Source organism: Oryctolagus cuniculus, chromosome 12, assembly GCF_051225735.1.
Source record: "Oryctolagus cuniculus isolate XC-2025 breed Fujian yellow rabbit chromosome 12, ASM5122573v1, whole genome shotgun sequence".
In the NCBI taxonomy this organism is placed as follows: domain Eukaryota; kingdom Metazoa; phylum Chordata; class Mammalia; order Lagomorpha; family Leporidae; genus Oryctolagus; species Oryctolagus cuniculus.
Genome location: NC_142878.1, coordinates 115,765,213 through 115,787,144, shown reverse-complemented (window position 1 = coordinate 115,787,144; position 21,932 = coordinate 115,765,213). Strand labels below are relative to the sequence as shown.

General features: G+C 38.8%; 1 pseudogene; it reads right to left on the bottom strand.

The window, feature by feature from the left end:
* Positions 1 to 3,296: 3,296 nt before the first annotated feature.
* LOC149123254 (inducible T-cell costimulator pseudogene) lies at positions 3,297 to 20,677 on the bottom strand (annotated as a pseudogene).
* Between the last annotated feature and the right edge of the window lie 1,255 nt (positions 20,678 to 21,932).

Sequence of the window (21,932 nt, the reverse complement as noted above, 5' to 3'; positions counted from 1 at the left end):
ACTGCAGTTGCACTATTTTCTATTGCATCAATACAACACAACACTTAGTGCTCAAAGCAGACCATGCTGTTTTATTTTTTCATGCCATTTGCTCTTCCAGGAAAACCTAATTCTCCTGATTCCCGCTTTTACACCCCAGGTCTTCCTAATTGACTTTTACTCCTACTGCAAAGTAACATTCATATCACCTCTACTAGAAAGATTTTGCTGACAGCCTGCCACCATCCACACACTTTCTCCCATACCTACTGTGACTATGGAAATGCTCCAAATTTGTGCACTTATCATAGCACCTTGAACTTTCTTATTTCCTGAATCTAATCCATTCAAGTAAACTGAATAATATTTTTTTGATAACAATAGCCTGTATTGCTTTATCTTAGATGGAAGAAAGTGCAACCTATATAATAATTTGCTAAGGGTATTTGCAATACATAAAGACTTCAAAAACTAACTTCCTAGAGTGAGCAATTGGCTTGGCAGTTAAGATGCTGGTTAAAATGCCTGTATCCAGGGTCACTGCTGCGGTGTAGTAGGTAAAGCCACTGCCTGCAGCACCAGCCTCCTATATGGGCATTATTTTGAGTCCTAGCTGCTCCACTTCCATCCAGCTACATGATAATGTGCCCAGGAAAGCAGTGGAGGATAGCCCAAGTCCATGGGCCCCCCACCCACATGGGAGACCCAGAAAAAGTTCCTGGCTTCTGGATTCAGATCAACCCAGCTCTGGCCATTCTCTCTCCTTCTATAACTCTGCCTTTCAAATAAATAAACAAATCTTAAAAAAAACTTACCTGTATCCCATATAGGAGTAACTCACTTTAATTCCCAGCTCTAGATCTTCATTCCAGCCTCCTGCTAATGCAGATTCTGGAGGATGAATTCCTGCCACCCACTGAGAGATCTGGATTGAGTTCCTGGCTCCAGCTTTTGGCCTCCCAGCCGCTGCAGACATTTGAGGAGTGAACAAGGGGAGGGGAGCATGCTCTTTCTTTTCTCTCATTCTTTATTTCTGCCTTCCAAATGGGTAAATCTAAAACAAAATAACTTTTAACCCATTAATGGAAATATTTGAATGTAGTATGAAATTATGAATGCACAGTATCTGATGTGAATCTTTTAGCCTATTATTGCAAAGAGGACCAATACAATGTAAATAAACATGAAATAATACATTAAATATGAATAATGTGAAGCACTTTTGAAATATAGGAATAAGAGCCTCTGATAACCTGTTCATTTGTTAAGCCAACAAGAACCACGGTAATATTATCCAAATCAGCTTTCTGAGACCTTTGGAATTCAACCAAAGGACGACAACAATCTGAGGGGGTAGTTATTCAAGAAAAATGCTGAATCTCAATAGGAACAATAAGGTTTGTGGTGTTTTAACTTGCCTTATTTTCATATTCATTTCCTAAGCTCCATAGTAATCTTGAAATATTAGCCTTTAATTGCCTTGTAATAGCTGTGAAAATCAGCAGCCCAGCAGCTAGTGGAAAAGGCAAAATGAGGATAGAGCTTCCAAGAAGGCCCATCCTCAGAGAGCTGTTGCTCTTTAAATTGACTGACAGCTCCCTGGAAAAGCAGTGTTTACAAGGCATGTCTTTGACCTGACTCAGTGCACACTCTGTGAGAAAAACTTCACTGCTGGTCATACTTTTTGAAAACAATTAGAAGCAATTGTTTAACATTATAACTGCCCAAGACAATGATTCTAATTGAGGCCAAAAAAAGGCTGACCAAAAAATGTAAAGTGAAAATATGGGAAATGAGATAACTATAGTGGGCTTTGAAAATCTTCTAAATGTTCCCAGAGATCTAGAAGGCCACACATTTGTGCAGTTTTTTTGCAGACTGAGAAAATGAGCAGCCATAGAACTCTCACCTCTGTTTGGACTTGATGGAGTGTGCAAACAGGAAGTGGTTGCTAAGGCAGAGCTGTTTACTCTGTAGTAATAAAAGCATGTGCCAGCACACACACAGAGTTTAATAGGGTAACAAATAGTTGAAGAAATTTAAGAAAATAATAATAGGGTAATAAGTAGTTTAAGAAATTTAAGAAAATTTTTGTCTGATAATTAGCTATACACTAACAAAATTAACAGAGATTTAAGTGGTTAACATACAAAGAATATTCCAGGAAGGTTGGCTAAAATAAACAGCAGCAACAACAAGCCCTGTTAAGTGGATATAGAATGTAATTCTTAGAGTTTACACATTATACTATTCATAATGTGGGTTTTTCAAAAAATATAAAAGGAAAACAGTAAATATAAGAAGACATAACACATAAATATAGAGATAAAAAAAGCAGTTCTCAGAAAATCTTGTTAGGAAGCCCAGGTGTTATATTTACTAGACAAAGGCTTAAAGTAACTGTCTTTTTTGTGTTTTGACAGGTGGAGTTAGACAGAGAGAGAGAGACAGAGTGAAAGGTCTTCCTTCTGTTGGGTCACTCCCCAAATGGCCGCTATGGTCAGCACGCTGTGCCAATCCAAAGCCAGGAGTCAGGTGCTTCCTCCTGGTCTCCCATGCGGGTGCAGGGCCCAAGCACTTGGGCCATCCTCCACTGCACTCCCTGGCCACAGCAGAGAGCTGGCCTGGAAGAGGGGCAACCGGGACAGAATCCAGCGCCCCGACCGGGACTAGAACCCGGTGTGCCGGCGCCGCAAGGCGGAGGATTAGCCTAGTGAGCCACAGTGCTGGCCAAAATCAAGGAGAATTTATTAACCTAAAAACTCGATCAGATTTTTACTAAGTATCTGAATGTTCCTGATAGTATTTTTTAAAAAGATTTATTTACTTATTTGAAAGGCAGAGTTACAGAGAGGCAGAGGCAGAGAGAGAGAGAGAGAGGAAAGAGAGAGAGAGAGAGAGAGAGACAGAAAAAGAGAGAGAGACAGTGAGAGAGGTCTTCCATCCACTGGTTCTCTCCCCAGATGGCCACAATGGCCAGAGCTGAGCTGATCCGAAGGCAGGATCCAGGAGCTTCTTCCAGGTCTCCTACATGGGTTTAGAGGCTCAGGACTTGAACCAGTTTCTACTGCTTTTCCAGGCCATAGCAGAGAGCTGGACTGAAAATGGAGCAGCTGGGACTTGAACCAGAACCCATATGGGATGCTGGCATTGCAGGTGACGGCTTTATCTGCTACAGCACAGTGCTGGCTGTGCTTTAAAGAAAAAAAATGGCTGCTTTAAAGAAAAAAAATAAAAGAGTTGTTTTACTGCATTGCTAAAACTAGGCCTAGACAAAGGGATTTCTTCCCAGTGAGGTTTGTTTGTTGAGTGCATATGAGATGGGCTTTCTATAAAGCTAGTTGCAAGAAGGTGTTTATTCTGAGAAAGCAGCAGCACCAAGGAAATCTGTGCAAATCCTGCTGGCTTTTAGAGTCACTGGTGCAGAATGAACAAAACATGAGCAGGAGATGGATGTGGTCCAATCAAGTCAAGTCGGACTCTAGTCGAGGAAACAAGGGACTCTCTCACTTCAAGTTGAGGAGACCCGACCAATGTGTGCCATGCCCAGGTGCCTGAGAGTTCTGTCAGTGCAGATTTTTTAGCTGTGTTCACTGCTGCTATGAACACGTACTCACTATTCGGGTCATGCACACTTGATTGATATTTCTCTTTTGTAAGCCGAAAAATAAATATGCATTCAAAAATGTAGACTACCGCAAAAGCTGCACATCCTATGGGTAACCAGAACTTCACCTGGCAACAGAGCTTGTGATCCATAAATATGCAAATATTCTCCTCTGAGAATCTCTACTTGAAAAGGAGGAGGGTCAAAAATTGATAGTTTGCAGAAGTAATAGCTGGCATGAGAACTGTCCAAATTATATAGTAAAAAAGAGAAACTGTTGTTGAATAACTAATATTGACAGAATTTCAGAGCCTTAATGGACACCGTGTTTCCACTCTCCTTTGCCTGCCTAAGGTCACAGAGGACTTGTCTCCCTGTCAGCAGCTGCATTTTGAATTGCAGGACAATCTCGGGGTATTTGCATAAAATTTGAACACCTCCATTCTGAAATGTAAACATCTCATACTTGGCAGAGTCATTGATGTCTCCTTAAAGCAATTCCAACACAGCCAAGGAAAGGTTCATGTGTCTGGAGTTCTCTGCTGAAGACCTCACTGCCAAGCCCCATCTTTGGGCTTTAAAAGCTGTGGCAGGGGCCGGCGCTGTGGTATAGTGGGTAAAGCCACCACTTGCAGTGCCAGCATCCCATATGGCTGCAGGTTCCAGTCCAGGCTACTCCTCCTCCAATCCGGCTCTCTGCTATGGCCTGCGAAAGCAGTAGAAGATGGCCCACATGGGAAACCCAAAAGAAGTTCCTGGCTCCTCATTTCAGATTGGCGCAACTCTGGCCGCTGTGGCCAAATGGGGAGTTAACCAGTGGATGGAAGACCTCTCTCTCTCTCTCTCTCTCTCTCTCTCTGACTCTCTTTCTTTCTCTGTGTAACTCTTTCAAGTAAATAAATGAATCTTTTTTTTAAAAAAAGCTGTGAAAGACTAGTTACAAATACTGGCACATTTTAAGATTCCCTTAATTGATACCATCTTTAATTTACATTTACAGAAAAGGTTGTTTTTTAAATGTAATTATAATGAGCTACTTCTCAGCAATTTCCCTTTTATCTCTGTCATTTTATTATAGTTCTGACCAAGCTACTGATTTCTTTTCGCAGTAATGACAATATATTGTATATCGTAAGGTGTGTATCACTTTTAAACTTTCTTTTCTTTGAATTTAGACATATCACTTATGAGCATCTTTAGTATCTTAGCTGAAGGCAGTACTTACACTGTGAAGCTGAGTCATCAGCTTCCTCAGAGTTCTATAAGTTGTCCTGATGATGTTCATATACAAAATTTTTCAGGGCTATCTTTGTCCAATGTAGTCATTCACAAGTACCAGGTAATATACTTAGTACATTTCTTGATTGTTATGGAACTTTAAATTTCACTAGATTTAAAAGCTAACATATTTTGAGTTAATTCTAATAAGCAGCACAATCTTTGACTTATAATTTTATTGTTTTTTAAAAAATATTTCTTTTTTAATGTATTATAATAGTCTATTTTTCACTAGCTTTCCCATTATCTCATTGTCTGTTTATTATGGCTCCTACTGAATTGCTCATTTCTACTCACAGTAATCATTTTATTTCATAAAAATCCAACATGTTTTTATTACTGTCTTTAAGATTACCATCACCTGTATTTTTCTTTCATATCCCAGTGTATTCCAGACCTGCCACTGTGAATTCATGGCCATGTTGGTTAAGTGTTCATTATGAAGTCATGAACTCCATCAAAATTCTAAAAGTTGTGTTAGCAACCATCATGCACACATGTTTTCAGAGACATTTTAGACCCACATGATAGTCATTCTTTTCAGGTACTTTTTTAGGTTCTTTTCAGGTTCTTTTTTATATTTCATGAAATTCTAAACTTCCCATTAATATATGAAAGTTTCAATAGAATGAGTTAAAAATCCATCTATTTTAAAGATTTCTCTGATAAGTGTATGATCTTCATTTGATTTACATTTTGTGAAAATTATTTCATTTTCCTTTTTTAAGGTAATTGTTATCATTTCCAGTAATTTCCCTCATATTTGCTTGTCATTCTGCTATTACTTCTAGAAAATAATTGCTACTTACCCTGGTCACAGTGTATTTTATTTCATAACACCTGGATCCTCTTTTTATGTATTTATTTTGTGTGTGTGTGTTTGAGCTTATATTACCCATGTGTATCCTTGGTATCCCATTTAAAGCTAATCTAACCACTGTGAACTTGAGGCCATCTTGGTTGTATTTTTTTTTTAACTTTATTTTAGTAAATATAAATTTCCAAAGTACAGTTTATGGATTACAATGGCTCCCCCCCCCATAATTTCCCTCCCACTTGACCCCTCCCATCTCCTACTCCCTCTCCCATTCCATTCACATCAAGATTCATTTTCTTTTTTTTTTTATGAATTCTTTTGACAGGCAGAGTGGACAGTGAGAGAGAGAGACAGAGAGAAAGGTCTTCCTTTTGCTGTTGGTTCACCCTCCAATGGCCGATGCGGCTGGCGCGCTGTGGCCGGCACACCACGCTGATCTGAAGGCAGGAGCCAGGTGCTTCTCCTGGTCTCCCATGGGGTGCAGGGCCCAAGCACTTGGGCCATCCTCCACTGCACTCCCTGGCCACAGCAGAGAGCTGGCCTGGAAGAGGAGCAACCGGGACAGAATCCGGCGCCCTGCCCAGGACTAGAACCTGGTGTGCCAGCACCACAAGGTGGAGGATTAGCCTATTGAGCCACGGCACCGGCCAAGATTCATTTTCAATTATCTTTATATACAGAAGATAGATTTAGTATATATTAAGTAAAGATTTCATCTGTTTGCACCCACACAGAAACACACAGTGTAAAATACTTTTTCAGTACTAGTTATAGCATTACTTCACATTGGACAACACATTAAGGACAGATCCCACATGAGAAGTAAGTACACAGTGACTCCTGTTGTTGACTTAACAACTTGACACTCTTGTTTATGGCATCAGTAATCTCCCTAGGCTCTAGTCATGAGTTTCCAAGGCTATGGAAGCCTTTTGAGTTTGCTGACTTCAATCTTATTCCGACAGGGTTGTATTTTGTTTTTAAAGAAACTTTCATTGGCCACAAAATTGCATAAGTTCTTCTGACAATTTTCATGTATACAATTTTTCAGAGACTTCTTAGGCAAATTTGGTCATTCTCCCTTTCCAAGTATCATATTTGATGGCAATTATGGATTTTTCCAGAACTATGACATTTATATTTGATTTCTGAAAGTGTCAATAGTTTAATTCAAGTTACTGACACTTTTCCTTCATGGTTATAATAGTATTTGATGTGGATTTTTAAATTTTGTGAAAATTTTTAATGTATATTCTTTCTTAATATATTGTAATTGTTTAGTTTTCAACAATTTCATTTATATCTGTTGGTCACTCTATATTGCTCCTACAAAATTGCTCACATCTTTCAAAGTGATCATCATTTATTTATTTCATATCATCCACATGCTTTTTCATCTGTTTTATAAATTGTAGTTAATACTAATACCTGTATATTAACATCCTAGTGCAAGTCAATCTTAGCAGTAGAATCCCATGGCCATCTTGGTTGGCTTTGTTATTATGAGGTCTCCAACTCCATCACAATACTACAACTGTTCCTGGCTACCATATTATACACATATTTTTAGAAATGTCTTAGACTCATTTGATAATTCATCATTTTCAAGTTATTTTTTACTTTTTCTAGACTTTTTGGAATTTTAACTTTATCTTTGATTTTTAAAGGTTCTAATAGAATATTTCCAGATATAGACATCTTTCCCTCAAAATTTTTGTGGTACATTACAAATTTCCCCATATCTCTGGCCCCTTATCCCCTAATAATATCTAATATCCCCTAATAATATCTCATATCATTATACTTATATACTTATCACAATTAATGAACCACAGCTATGTTTATAAACTTTTTAACCCAAATTTCTTTTATCTCTTCCACCCAGCCCAGAGTCTGTCAATTAACATTCTGTGTTCAGAATAAGTTTTTCTTTTAATATTAACTTCCACATGCAAAGGAGAACAAGCAGTTTTTGTGTCTCTGAGTCTGGCTTATTTCACTCAATGTTATGTTCTTTATTTGTAGCACCCATTTTGCTACAAATGACAGGACTTCATTCTTTTTATAGTTGAATAATAGTTCATTGTGAATATATATCCCATTTTCTTTATCCATTCATCTTATTAAGCATATTTGGTTGATTCCATATTTTGGTTATTGTGAACAGTTCTGCTATAAACATGGTGGAGAAGAATCTCTTTGATACAATGAGTTTAAATATTTTGGATAATACTCAGTGTTGGGATCATTGGATCATATGGAAATTCTATTTCTAGATTTCTAGGACATCTCAATATTGTTTTCAATGGTGACTGTATAAAGCACACTCCTGATAACAGTGTACAAAATTCTACTTTTTCTATATCCTCACCAGCATATTAATGCTCTCTCCTTTTTGGATAATATTCATTGTGATAAGGGTGAAGTGATATTAATTTGCACTTCCCTGATAGCTAACATTATTGAGCATATATATGTGTGTGTGTGTGAGTGTGTGTGTTGATCATTTGCATTTATACTTTTGAGAACTGTCTATTCAGGTCCTTTGCTCATTTTTTAAATATGTATTTATTTATTTGAAAGTCTGAGTTACACAGAGAGAGGAGAGGCAGGGAGTCAGAGAGAGAGAGAGGTCCTCCATCCAATGGTTCACTCCCCAATTGGCCACAATGGCTGGAGCTGTGCCAATCTGAAGCCAGGAGCCAGAAGCTTCCTCTAGGTCTCTCACATGTGTGCAGGGGCCCAAGGACTTGGGTCATCTTCCACTGCTTTCCCATCCAATAGCAGAGAGCTGGATTGGAAATGGAGCAGCTGGGTCTCGAACTGACATCCATATAGGATGCCGGCACTTCAGGCCAGGGTGTTAACCTGCTGTGCCACAGTGCCAGCCCCTCTTTGCTCATTTTTAAACTGGATTGATTTTTGAGTTACGGATATACTCTCATATTAACCATTTGTTGGAGCTTGCAAATATTTTTTCCCAATTTTTCAGACTTCTCTTAACTCCCTGATTGCTTCTCTTGCTGTGCAGAAGCTTCTGAGTTTGATATAAATTCATTTGTCTAGTTCTGCATTTGTCAGTGTTTTGGGGGTCTTATCCAAGAAGTCATCATGTTACACAAATATCTTGGAGAGTTTCCCCCTATATTTTCTTTCAGAAAGTTCAGAGCCATAGATTAAAACCTTAAATTTAGGTTTTTGATCCACCTTGAGTTGATTTTATATATAATGAAAGGTTAATACCACACACACACACTTTAGTTTTGAAGAACTGTTTATTGAAAAGACTACCCCTTTTTAAATGTACATTCTATGGAACTTTGGTCAAAAATCAGTTGCCTGGATGCACATGAAGTGATTTCTGGACATTTTATTTTCTTCCATTGATCTATTTGACAATTTTATGTTATTACTGAAACTTTGTAATATGCTTTGAATCAGGTACTATGATACCTCGACCTTTACTGAAAAATGAAATGACACAGATTGCTAGGTACAAGATCAATATAGGGCTTGGCATTGTGGCATAGCATGTAAAGCTACTGCCTGCAAAGCCAGCATTCCAAATGGGTACCAGTTTGAGTCCTGGTACCTCCATTTCTGATCCAGCTCCCTGCTAATAGCCTGGGAAAGCTGTGGAAGATGCCCCATGTTCTTGGACCCCTGAACCCATGTGGGAGACCAGAAGTTCCTGGTTTCTGGCTGGCTGTGGCCTGGCCTAGTTTAGTTGTTGTAGCCATTTGGAGAGTGAAGCAGTAGATGGAAGATTCTCTCTCTCTCTCTCTCCTCTTTCTCTCTCTGTAACTCTGCCTTTCAAATTAATAAAGAAAAACATTAAAAATTATTTTAAATGAGACATATCTATCTATCCATCTAATCAACAGAATTGCTATGTACAAAGAAGACACAAATAGGAGGGCAGAGCCAAGATGGCGGAATAGTGAGGGTGTGCACCAATAGTCTGGGAAAATTTGGTTTAATAAAAGTGGAGTTACGGTAGCCTCAGAAAAAGAATCAGGAAAAAATTGCAGAGGAAACTCTTCTGGATCTAGTGGCTGTGACTCGGAGGACCTACTGGGAGAACAAGGTCACCCACAGTGCGGAAGCCAAGCCACGGGACCTGCAGGGTCTGCACGACAGGGCGGGAAGGGGAGTGGATGTCACACAGACACCAGCGGGGAGAGCAGGGACGCCCAGGGCTCCAAGTCCACACATCGGCGCTGGAAGGGGAGGTGAGCTCAGTAACCCGAGACATTGGTGGGGAAATGGTGGTCAGAATCTAGAGGGGAGCAGGAAAGTTCACCAGACTGACTACAGGAGAGAAGGAAAAAAGGTGGGGGGGTACTGGTACAGACGAGTTTCTCTCTCCGACAACCTTGCAAAGGTGAGCAAAAGACAAAGAGCAGGCAGCACTCTGGATATACATAACAACAGGGGAAAGCTAAGGAACTGAGTTGCTACAATTCAATAGCCTAGGAAACCCAGTGGGAGTCCAGAGGAGAAACAGAGCCTGCACAGACTCTTTGGGTAGAAGCCAGAAATCAGAAGCTAAATACCATCAATTCTGCACAGCCATGCGGTATTACTTACTTCCTGAATAAATACATAAAATAAATAAATAAATAAATAAATAAATAGAGAGAGATTTACCACACATAACCTGAGGGTGTCACCTTTGCACACCTGTAACCTGGAAGAACCAAGAAGAGCTCTCAGTCCACACCCATCTCAAGCTTCCAAGGCTCCTCCAACAGCAGGCAGTCCACTTAACACAGACATAGTATAAAATAAAAAAAAAACGCACAGTGTTGAAAGAAGAATTAATTATGCCAAGCAACAAACACAAAAATCGAGGGAACAAGATCAACGATGACACTATGATGCCTCCAAATAAACAAAACACCCCAAGCCAAGATTATGAAGATGATGAGATAGAAGAAATGCAAGATACGGATTTCAAAAAATTTATGATAAGAACATTTAGAAGTTTTCAAAAGCAAATCCTTGAACTACAGAAATCCTTATTGGACAGGTTTGAAAATCTCTCTCATGAAAATGAAATTTTAAGGAAGAATCAAAATGAAACACAGAAACTAGAAGAACAGGAAAGTGTGATAGTGAAGAGAAATCAAAATGAAATGAAGAGCTCAATAGATCAAAGGACAAACACATTAGAGAGCCTTAAAAACAGAATCGGTGAAGCAGAAGAGAGAATATAGGACTTAGAAGACAGAGCACAGGAAAACATACAGTCAAACCAAAGAAAAGAAGAGGAAATTAGAAATCCAAAAAATATTGTGGGGAATCTTCAGGATACTATTAAAAAACCAACATTCGAGTTCTAGGAGTTCCTGAAGGCATGGAGAGAGAGAAAGGATTAGAAGGCCTTTTTAGTGAGATACTAGCAGAAAATTTCCCAGGTTTGGAGAAGGACAGTGACATCCTAGTACAGGAAGCTCATAGAACCCCCAATAAACCTGACCAAAATAGATCCTCACCACGAAAAGTGGCAATTAAACTCTCCACAGTGAAACATAAAGAAAAGATCCTAAAATGTGCAAGAGAGAAACATCAGATTACTCTCAGAGGATCTCCAATCAGACTCACAGCAGACTTCTCATCAGAAACACTACAGGCTAGGAGGGAATGGCAAGACATAGCACAGGTGCTAAGAGAGAAAAATTGCCAGCCCAGAATATTATATCCTGCTAAGCTCTCATTTGTGAATGAAGGTGAAATAAAGACCTTTCATAGCAAATGGAAATTGAAAGAGTTTGCCGCCACTCATCCAGCCCTGCAAAAGATACTTAAAGATGTGCTACACTCAGAAACACAGAAACATGGCCATCAATATGAAAGAAGCTAAAGGAAGAAAAACCACCAGTAAAAGAGAATGGGAAGCACAAAGCATCTACTAGAAAATATCTCCGGGAAAATGGCAGGGCAAAGTCACTATGTATCAATAGTCACATTGAACATTAATGGTCTTAACTCTTCAGTTAAAAAACACCAATTGGCTGATAGGCTCAAGGAACACAACCCAACTATTTGTTGCCTACAAGAAACACATCTCTCTAACAAAGAGGCATGCAGACTGAAAGTGAAAGGTTGGAAAAAGATATTCCATGCCAACAGAAACCAAAAAAAAGCAGGTGTAGCCATATTAATATCAGACAAAATAAACTTTAATACAAAAACTGTTAAGAGAGACAAAGAGGGGCACTATATAATGATTAAGGGTTCAATTCAACAGGAAAATGTAACTATTATAAATGCATATGGACCTAATTACAGGACTCCGGTCTATTTAAAAGATATGTTAAGGGACTTAAAGGGAGACTTAGATTCCAATACAATAGTACTGGGGGACTTCAATACTCCACTCTCAGAAATAGACAGATCATCCGGACAGAAGATCAACAAGGAAACAGCAGATTTAATTGACACTATTGCCCAAATGGATCTAACAGATATCTACAGAACTTTCAACCCTACATCTACAGACTTCACATTCTTCTCAGCAGTGCATGGAACCTTCTCTAGGATTGATCACATACGAGGCCATAAAGCAAGTCTCAGCAAATTTAAAAGAATTAGATTCATGCCATGCAGCTTCTCAGACCATAAAGGAATGAAGCTGGAAATTAGCAACTCAGAAAACCCCAGGGAGTATGCAAACACATGGAGACTGAACAACATGCTCCTGAGTGAACACTGGGTCATTCAAGAAATCAAAAGAGAAATCAAAAACCTTCTGGAAGTAAATGAGGATAACAACACAACATATCAAAACTTATGGGATACAGCAAAAGCAGTATTGAGAGGCAAGTTTATAGCCGTAGGTGCCTATATCAAGAAATTGGAAAGGTACCAAATAAATGAGCTTTCAGCGCATCTCAAGGACCTAGAAAAACTGCAGCAAACCAAACCCAAATCTAGTAGAAGAAGAGAAATAATTAAAATCAGAGAAGAAATTAACATGATTGAATCCAAAAAAAAACATTACAAAAAATCAGCCAAACGAGGAGCTGGTTTTTTGAAAAAATAAACAAAATTGACACCCCATTGGCCCAACTAACTAAAAAAAGAAAAGACCCAAATCAATAAAATCAGAGATGAAAAAGGAAACGTAACAACAGACACCACAGAAATAAAAAGAATCATCAGAAATTACTACAAGGACTTGTATGCCAGCAAACAGGGAAACCTATCAGAAATGGATAGATTCCTGGACACATGCAATCTACCAAAATTGAACCATGAAGACATAGAAAACCTAAATAGACCCATAACTGAAACAGAAATTGAAACAGTAATAAAGGCCCTCCCAACAAAGAAAAGCCCAGGACCAGATGGATTCACTGCTGAATTCTACCAGACATTTAAAGAAGAACTAATCCCATTTCTGCTCAAACTATTCAGAACAATCAAAAAAGAGGGAATCCTCCCAAATTCTTTCTATGAAGCCAGCATCACCTTAATCCCTAAGCCAGAGAAAGATGCAGCACTGAAAGAAAATTATAGACCAATATCCCTGATGAACATAGACGCAAAAATCCTCAATAAAATTCTCGCCAATAGAATACAACAACACATCAGGAAAATCATCCACCCAGACCAAGTGGGATTATTTATCTCTGGTATGCAGGGATGGTTCAACATTTCAAATCAATCAATGTGATTCACCACATTAACAGATTGCAGAAGAAAAACCATATGATTATCTCAATAGATGCAGAGAAAGCATTCGATAAAATTCAACACCCTTTCATAATGAAAACTCTAAGCAAATTGGTATAGAAGGAACATTCCTCAATATAATCAAAGCAATTTATGAAAAACCCACGGCCAGCATCCTATTGAATGGGGAAGAGTTGGAAGCATTTCCACTGAGATCTGGCACCAGACAGGGATGCCCACTCTCACCATTGCTATTTAACATAGTTGTGGAAGTTTTAGCCAGAGCCATCAGACAAGAAAAAGAAATTAAAGGAATACAAATTGAGAAGGAAGAAGTCAAACTATCCCTCTTTGCAGATGATATGATTCTTTACTTAGAGGATCCAAAGAACTCTACCAAGAGACTATGGGAACTCATAGAGGAGTTTGGCAAAGTGGCAGGATATAAAATCAATGCACAAAAATCAACAGCCTTTGTATACACAAGCAATGCCATGGCTGAGAAAGAACTGCTAAGATCAATCCCATTCACAATAGCTACAAAAACAATCAAATACCTTGGAATAAACTTAACCAAGGACGTTAAAGATCTCTACGATGAGAATTACAAAATCTTAAAGAAAGAAATAGAAGAGGATACCAAGAAATGGAAAAATATTCCATGCTCATGGATTGGAAGAATCAACATCATCAAAATGTCCATTCTCCCAAAAGCAATTTATAGATTCAATGCAATTCCAGTCAGGATACCAAAGACCTTCTTCTCAGATCTAGAAAAAATGATGCTGAAATTCATATGGAGGCACAAGAGACCTCGAATTGCTAAAGCAATCTTGTACAACAAAAACAAAGCCAGAGGCATCACAATACCAGATTCAGGACATACTAAAGGGCAGTTGTAATCAAAACAGCATGGTTCTGGCACAGAAACAGATGGATAGACCAATGGAACAGAATAGAAACACCAGCAACCAACCCAAACTTCTACAACAAACTTACATTTGATCAAGGATCTAAAACCAATTCCTGGAGCAAGGACAGTCTATTCAATAAATGGTGCTGGGAAAATTGGATTTCCACGTGCAGAAGCATGAAGCAAGACCCCTACCTTACACCTTACACAAAAATCCACTCAACATGGATTAAAGACCTAAATCTACGACCTGACACCATCAAGTTATTAGAGAACATTGGAGAAACCCTTCAAGATATTGGCACAGGCAAAGAGTTTCTAGAAAAGACCCGGGAGGCACAGGCACTCAAAGCCAAAATCAACTATTGGGATTGCATCAAATTGAGAAGTTTCTGTACTTCAAAAGAAACAGTCAGGAGAGTGAAGAGACAACCGACAGAATGGGAAAAAATATTTGCAAACTATGCAACAGATAAAGGGTTAATAACCAGAATCTACAAAGAGATCAAGAAACTCCACAACAACAAAACAAACAACCCACTTAAGGGATGGGCTAAGGACCTCAATAGACATTTTTCAAAAGAGGAAATCCAAATGGCCAACAGGCACATGAAAAAATGTTCAAGATCACTAGCAATCAGGGAAATGCAAATCAAAACCACAATGAGGTTTCACCTCACCCCGGTTAGAATGGCTCACATACAGAAATCTACCAACAACAGATGCTGGCGAGGATGTGGGGAAAAAGGGACACTAACCCACTGTTGGTGGGAATGCAAACTGTCAAGCCACTATGGAAGTCAGTCTGGAGATTCCTCAGAAACCTGAAGATAACCCTACCGTTCGACCCAGCCATCCCACTCCTGGGAATTTACCCAAAGGAATTTAAATTGGCAAACAAAAAAGCGGTCTGCACCCTAATGTTTATTGCAGCACAATTCACAATAGCCAAGACCTGGAACCAACCTAAATGCCCATCAACGGTAGACTGGATAAAGAAATTATGGGATATGTACTCTTTAGAATACTATACCGCAGTAAGAAACAACGAAATCCAGTCATTTGCAACAAATTGGAGGAATCTGGAACACATCATGCTGAGTGAAATAAGCCAGTCCCAAAGGGACAAATACCATATGTTCTCCCTGATCGGTGACAACTGACTGAACACCAAAAAGGAAACCTGTTGAAGTGAAATGGACGCTATGAGAAACAGTGACTTGATCAGCATAGCCCTGACTGTTAATGAACAACTTAATACATTATCCCTCTCAGTATTTTTTGTCTGTTCTACTTAATATGACTGGTTTAATTCTGTAATTAATACACAGTTATTCTTATGTGTTGAAATTTAACTGAAATGTGATCCCTGTTAAACAGAAGAGTGGGAATAAGAGAGGGAAGAGATGTACAATTTGGGACATGCTCAAGCTGACTTGCCCCAAATGGTAGAGTTAGAAACATACCAGGGGACTCCAATTCAATCCCATCAAGGTGGCATGTGCCAATGCCATCTCACTGTTCCAAGTGATCAATTTCATTTCACAATTGATCATAATGAAAGGACTAAGAGTTAAAGGGATCACATAAACAAGTCTAGTACCTGCTAATACTAACCAATAGAATAAATAAAGGGGAGAGTGATCCAACATGAGAAGCGAGATACACAGCAGACTCATAGAATGGCAGATGTCCTAAACAGCACTCTGGCCTCAGAATCAGCCCTAAAGGCATTCCGGTCTGGCTGAAAAGTCCATGAGAGTATTTCAGGCATGGAAAGCCAAGACACTCTGGCAAAAAAAAAAAAAAAACCTAAATGAAAGATCTCTGTGAGTGAGATCCCAGTGGAAAGAACAGGTCTTCAAAGAAGGAGGTACCTTTCTCTGAAGGGAGGAGAGAACCTCCACTTTGACTATGACCTTGTCTAAACAAGATAAGAGTCGGAGAACTCAGAGGGCTTCCATAGCCTTGGAAACTCATGACTGGAGCATAGGGAGATTACTGATGCCATAGACAGGAGTGTCAATTTGTAAAGTCAACAACAGGAGTCACTGTGCACTTACTCCTCATGTAGGATCTCTGTCCTTAATGTGCTGTACACTGAGATTTAATGCTATAACGAGTACTCAAACAGTATATTTCACTTTGTGTTTCTATGGGGGTGCAAACTGTTGAAATCTTTACTTAATGTATATACTAAACTGATCTTCTGTAAAATAAAAAAAAAAGAAAAGAAATTAGGAATTCCCAACTTGTCTCTCACTGGGATTAAACATGACAATAGGTCTGATCTGATTTCATCATCATTTAAAAAATCATCTATTATTTTTCACTTTATGTTTCTGTGTGGGAGCAAACTGTTGAAATCTTTACTTAATGTATGCTAAACTGATCTGTATATAAAGAGAATCGAAAATGAATCTTGATGTGAATGGAAGGGGAGAGGGAGTGGGAAAGGGGAGGGTTGTGGGTGGGAGGGACGTTATGCGGGGGAAGCCATGGTAATCCATAAGCTGTACTTTGGAAATTTATATTCATTAAATAAAAAATAATAAAAAAAACCCTTCCCCACCCAAAAAAAAAGCAAAGAAGACACAAATAGGAAACAATTTTAAAGGACACAGACAGACTAGAAAATGCATACCCATACGAGAAATGAAACAAGGAAGGACTAATCTATGTAATATCTTCAAGTGTTATTTAAAAAAATATACAGTAGTACATAATTCCTATCAGTTTGTTTGACAAAGATTTTAAACGAAGTTTGAGAAAACATTGTATTTTCATCAAAATATATACAGGCATTTCTTTTTGGTGATTTTAGCTCCCACATATGAAGGAGAACCTGTGGTATTAGTCTTTCTGTGTATGTCCAGCATGTTTTTATTTTTGTTTTTGCTTTTTTGCTCAAGTTTACTTTGCTATTTTGGGTATTTTAATACATATTTTTGGATTGTTTTTCTACTTCTATAAAGAATGTCATTGGTATATTGACAGAGATTGCACGGAATGCATACTTAAGATGCTATAGATTCTTAATGACAATAAATCTTACAATCCATGAGCAAGAAATATCTTCACATTTTTATGTCCTTGATGATTTCTTTCATCAATATTTTATAAATTTTATTGTAGAGATCTTTCATTTCTTTGGTTAAATTTATTCCTAAATATTGGATTGTGTTTGTGATATTGTGAATGGGATTTCAAACCTGATGTCTCTTTCAGTGAGATCATTGTTGGTACATAAAAATCCTACTGTTTTGGTTTGCTCCCTTTGTAACTGTGATTTCACTGAACTGATTTATAAATTCTAACAGCTTTTTGCTGTAGTGCTTGGTTTTCATCCAGGTACAACATCATGAAATTTGCAAATGTTAATTTTAAAAGTTTATTTATTTGAAAGGCAATTACAGAGAGGGCAAGGCATAGAAAGAGAAATATTCCATCTATTTGTTCACTCCCCAAATGGCTGCAACAACCAGGCCTGGGTCAGTCTGAAGCCAGGAGCTAGAGATTTATCCAAGTCTCCCACATGGGTGCAGGGGCCCAAGCACTTGGTCCGTCCTCTGCTGCTTTCCCAGGTGCATCAGTAGAGAGGTGGATCATGAGTGGAGTATCCAAGAATCCAACTGGTGACCATATGGGATGCTCATGCTGCAGGCGGTGGCTTTACCCACGATGCCACAGAGCTGGCCCCAAATATGGCGATTTTGAATTACTACTTTCCAATTTTAATTACCTTATTTATTTTCCCTCCAAAATGTTCTTGCTAGTACTTCCAACAATATACTGAATAAGACTGGTGAAAAATGGACATTTTTCTCTTATTCCATATTTGAAAAGAAGTGATTTCTGCTTTATATTTTTCAGTATAAAAGTAGCTGTTGGTCTGTCTCATAAAGGCTTTATAATTTTGAGATGTGTTCTTTTTATTCTAATTTGTAGAGGTTTTTTTTTATTATAGAGATATTCGATTTTATCAACTGCTTTCTGTGTCTGTTAAAATGCTCACATGATTTTTCCCTCATTCTGTTGATGTGATTTATAAGGTTTTTTATTTCCAAATGTTGAATCACCCTTGCATCTTTAGATGAAATCAAACTTACTGTTATGTATAATCACTGGTGTAGCTTTGGATTTGGTTTACTAATGTTTTGTTGAAAACTTCTGCATTTATGTTCATTAAGCATACTGGTCTGTAGTTTTATTTTTTGTGCTGTGTCTTTGGTATTGGTATTGGTAATGCCAGCTTTCTGAAAAGTATTTTATAGTTTTCTTTTTAAAAAATATTTATTTACTTGAAAGGAAGTTACACAGAGGTAGGGGAGGGGTAAGAGAAATAGCAAAAGCAAGAGTGAGCAAGAAAGAGTCTTTCATCCATTGGTTTACTTCCCAAATGGCTGCAATGGCCAGGGCTGAGCCAATCCTAAGACAGGAGCCAGGAGCTTCTTCTGGGTTTTCCTCATGGGTGCAGGGGTCCAAGGACTTGGGTCATCTTTTACTGCTTTCCAAAGCCATTAGCAGAGAGCTGGATCTGAAGTGGAGCTGCCAGGCTTCAAATTTTCAAAGTGGCACCCACGTGGGATGCTGGCATTCAGGCCAGGGCTTTACCTGCTTCTGCCACAGTGCTGGCCCCTTACAGTTTTGTATACTCTAAAATATTTTGCAATAATTTGAAGAGTATTTGAGTTATTCCTTTTTAAATGTTTTATAGAATTTAGGGTTTTCTTTGTTGGGAAACTTTTATTAATTACTACTTCAGTAGTATTTCTTCCTATGGCCTATTTATATTTTCTATATCTTCCTTGTTTAATCTTAATATGTTACACATATTCAGGAATTTACTTGAGGCTTTTAATTTGTTAACACACAGTTCATAGCAGCTTTTTATGACCCATCATATTCTGTAGTATCAACTGTAACATCTACTTTTCTTCTCAAATTTTATTTATTGAGGTTTTTTTCTTCTTTCTTTTGTTACTCTGGATAAAGGCTTTTCTATTTTGTTTATCTTCTTAAAGAACCAGCTATTTGTTTTATATCTCTAATATTCTTTTAGTTTCAATTTCATTTATGACTGTTCTTATATTTATTTTTTCTTGTGCCCTGCTAATTTTTGCCTATGGCTTGTTTTTCTTTTTCTGTGTTTTTTTTTTTAAAGATTTATATATTTTTTTGAAAGTCAGAGTTTTTTGGTTTTTTTTTTGAAAGTCAGAGAGAAGAGGCAGAGAGAGAGGTCTTCCATTCACTGGTTCACTCCCCAATTGGCCATAACGACCAGTGCTGTGCCGATCTGACGCCAGGAGCTTCTTCCAGGTCTCCCACACAGGTGCAGGTTCCCAAGGACTTGGGCCATATTCCACTGCTTTCCCAGGCCATAGCAAAGAGCTGGATAGAGGCCGGCACCATGGCTCACTTGGCTCATCCTCCACCTGTGGCGCTGGCACCTCAGGTTCTAGTCCTGGTTGGGGCACCGGGTACTAGTCCCAGTTGCTCCTCTTCTAGTCCATCTCTCTGCTGTGGCCCGGGAGGGTAATGGAGAATGACCCAAGTGCTTGGGTCCCTGCACCCACATGGGAGACTGGGAGGAAGCATCTGGCTCCTGGCTTCAGATTGGCACAGTGCCAGTTGTGGCAGCCAATAGGGGAGTGAACCAACAGAAGGAAGACCCTTCTGTCTCTCTCTTTCACTGTCTATAACTGTCTCTATCTCTCTCTCTCTCTCTTACTGTCTAACTCTGCCTGTCCAAAAAGAAAAAAAAAAAAAGAAGAAGAAGAAGAGCTGGATAGAAAGTGGAGCAGCCGGGTCTCCAACCGGTGCCCATATGGGATGCCAGCACTTCAGGCCAGGGTGTTAAACCACTGCACCACAGTGCTGGCCACTTTTTCTGGGTTTTTGAGATGCAGCATTAGACCATTTATTTAAGATCTTTCAAATTTAAATGTAAGCACTTGTCATTATAAAATTTCCTCATAATACTGCTTTTGCTGTGTTCTATGCTTTGATATGTTGTGTTTTCATATTCATTTGTTTTAAGAAATTTTCTGACCTCTTTTTAATTTTTTAAAATGATGCATTGGTCATCATGTTGTTTAATTTTCATGTACCTGTGAACTTTCCAGTGCCCTTTTTTATTATTATTGATGTCTAGTTAGATTGATTTCAGTCTGAGAAGGTAGGCGCATGGTATGATTTCAATCTTTTGAAGTTTTTGAGACTTGATTTCTTCATTAGTAATCAGTGTCAGCATTGTCTACATGTGCCACAGGTTTCCGTTCTTCAGCCTTTTGTGGATGTTACAGTATGACTTTGAAGTGGCATGAGCTTCCATAGGTTCTTAGTCCCTAGAGTTGTCAGCCATACTGGGGTTTGTGATGTCCGTATCCACATTTCTGGTCATGCTACCCTTTTCTACCAGGCAAATATGAATATTTCTGGAGTTTGTGGCAGCAAAATTTATGGCCTTTTTACTATACTATGTGGATAAGACATTCCCCAGATCCTGATATGTTAGCCTGACTAATACCCAGAAATTTAGCATCATGAGTTCAAGTCCCAAGCTGGGAAATGTTAAGGAGACATTCCCTGAGTCCTACAGGGTGAATACAGTTTATGCTGAGGGTTGTGTATCAGCAGGTCTGGGTCTGGAGCACTGGAATGCTTATAGGCTCCATTCCCTAGGGTCTAGGTGTATTTACATGACTCTCTGAAATACAGTACACAGAGTGACAGCCCTGGAGATACGGGATACAGTGGGGTCCTTATCCAGGTCTCTCAGGTTGACTGCCAATTATTCCAGGGTTGAATTCCAGCCTGAAGCATACAAAGATAGGATTGTATCACTCCCACAGATGAGTGTTATTCCAGGGTTTATAACACAAGCAGCAGCAATCCTAGAGCTTCAGATATTGGAGAGAACTTTCCTTTGTGCCTACAAGGCATGCAAAAATGATGCACTGTCCTGCCTTCCAGCACCATGTGCTTAGAGTTTCAGAAGAGGCCTCTTTAGTTCTGGTACTCTGGAATTCTGTATGAGATGCTACTGGTTCTCACGGCCATATGAGGCCGTGAGAATTTCTCTATATTGTACAGAGCAAGCAAGTAGAGCTCCAGAGCTCCTGCAGTTGCAGAATTCACAAGGGCTGTCTCTACCATGGAAAATGCCCATGCTGTTTCTGGGGAATTCTGGTAGCAAAGGGGCTGCTTGCTTCATCCAAGGCAGGTGGAGTACAGTAGCTTCTTAAAAGTAGCTTGGGTCTGGCACTTTAGGGACAGACGAAGGCAATGTGGGTTTTGTCTTGGAAGCAAGGAAGTTGCTCAAAACTCAATCATCCCCCACAAATCTGCTTTCACTTGTAGGAAGCCTCCAAAAGGAGACACTGTATTGAATATTTTCCCATTTTGTATTAAAATTAGTATCTTGGCTGGGAAAGAAGGTTTTAAAACATAGTCTTATGTTTATATAATGAGGTAAATAAATTTTTTACTAACCACTTTTTACACAAACTTAAAGTTATCATTAAATTCTAGAATTAATTCCAAAGACTGAAATGACTACCTCCAATGAGATAGCTACAGCCTTATAGCTAATGTGTGCTCTTCCCCTCCCCCTTTTTGTTCAACAAACAGACCCACCAATCATCATTTCACTAGCT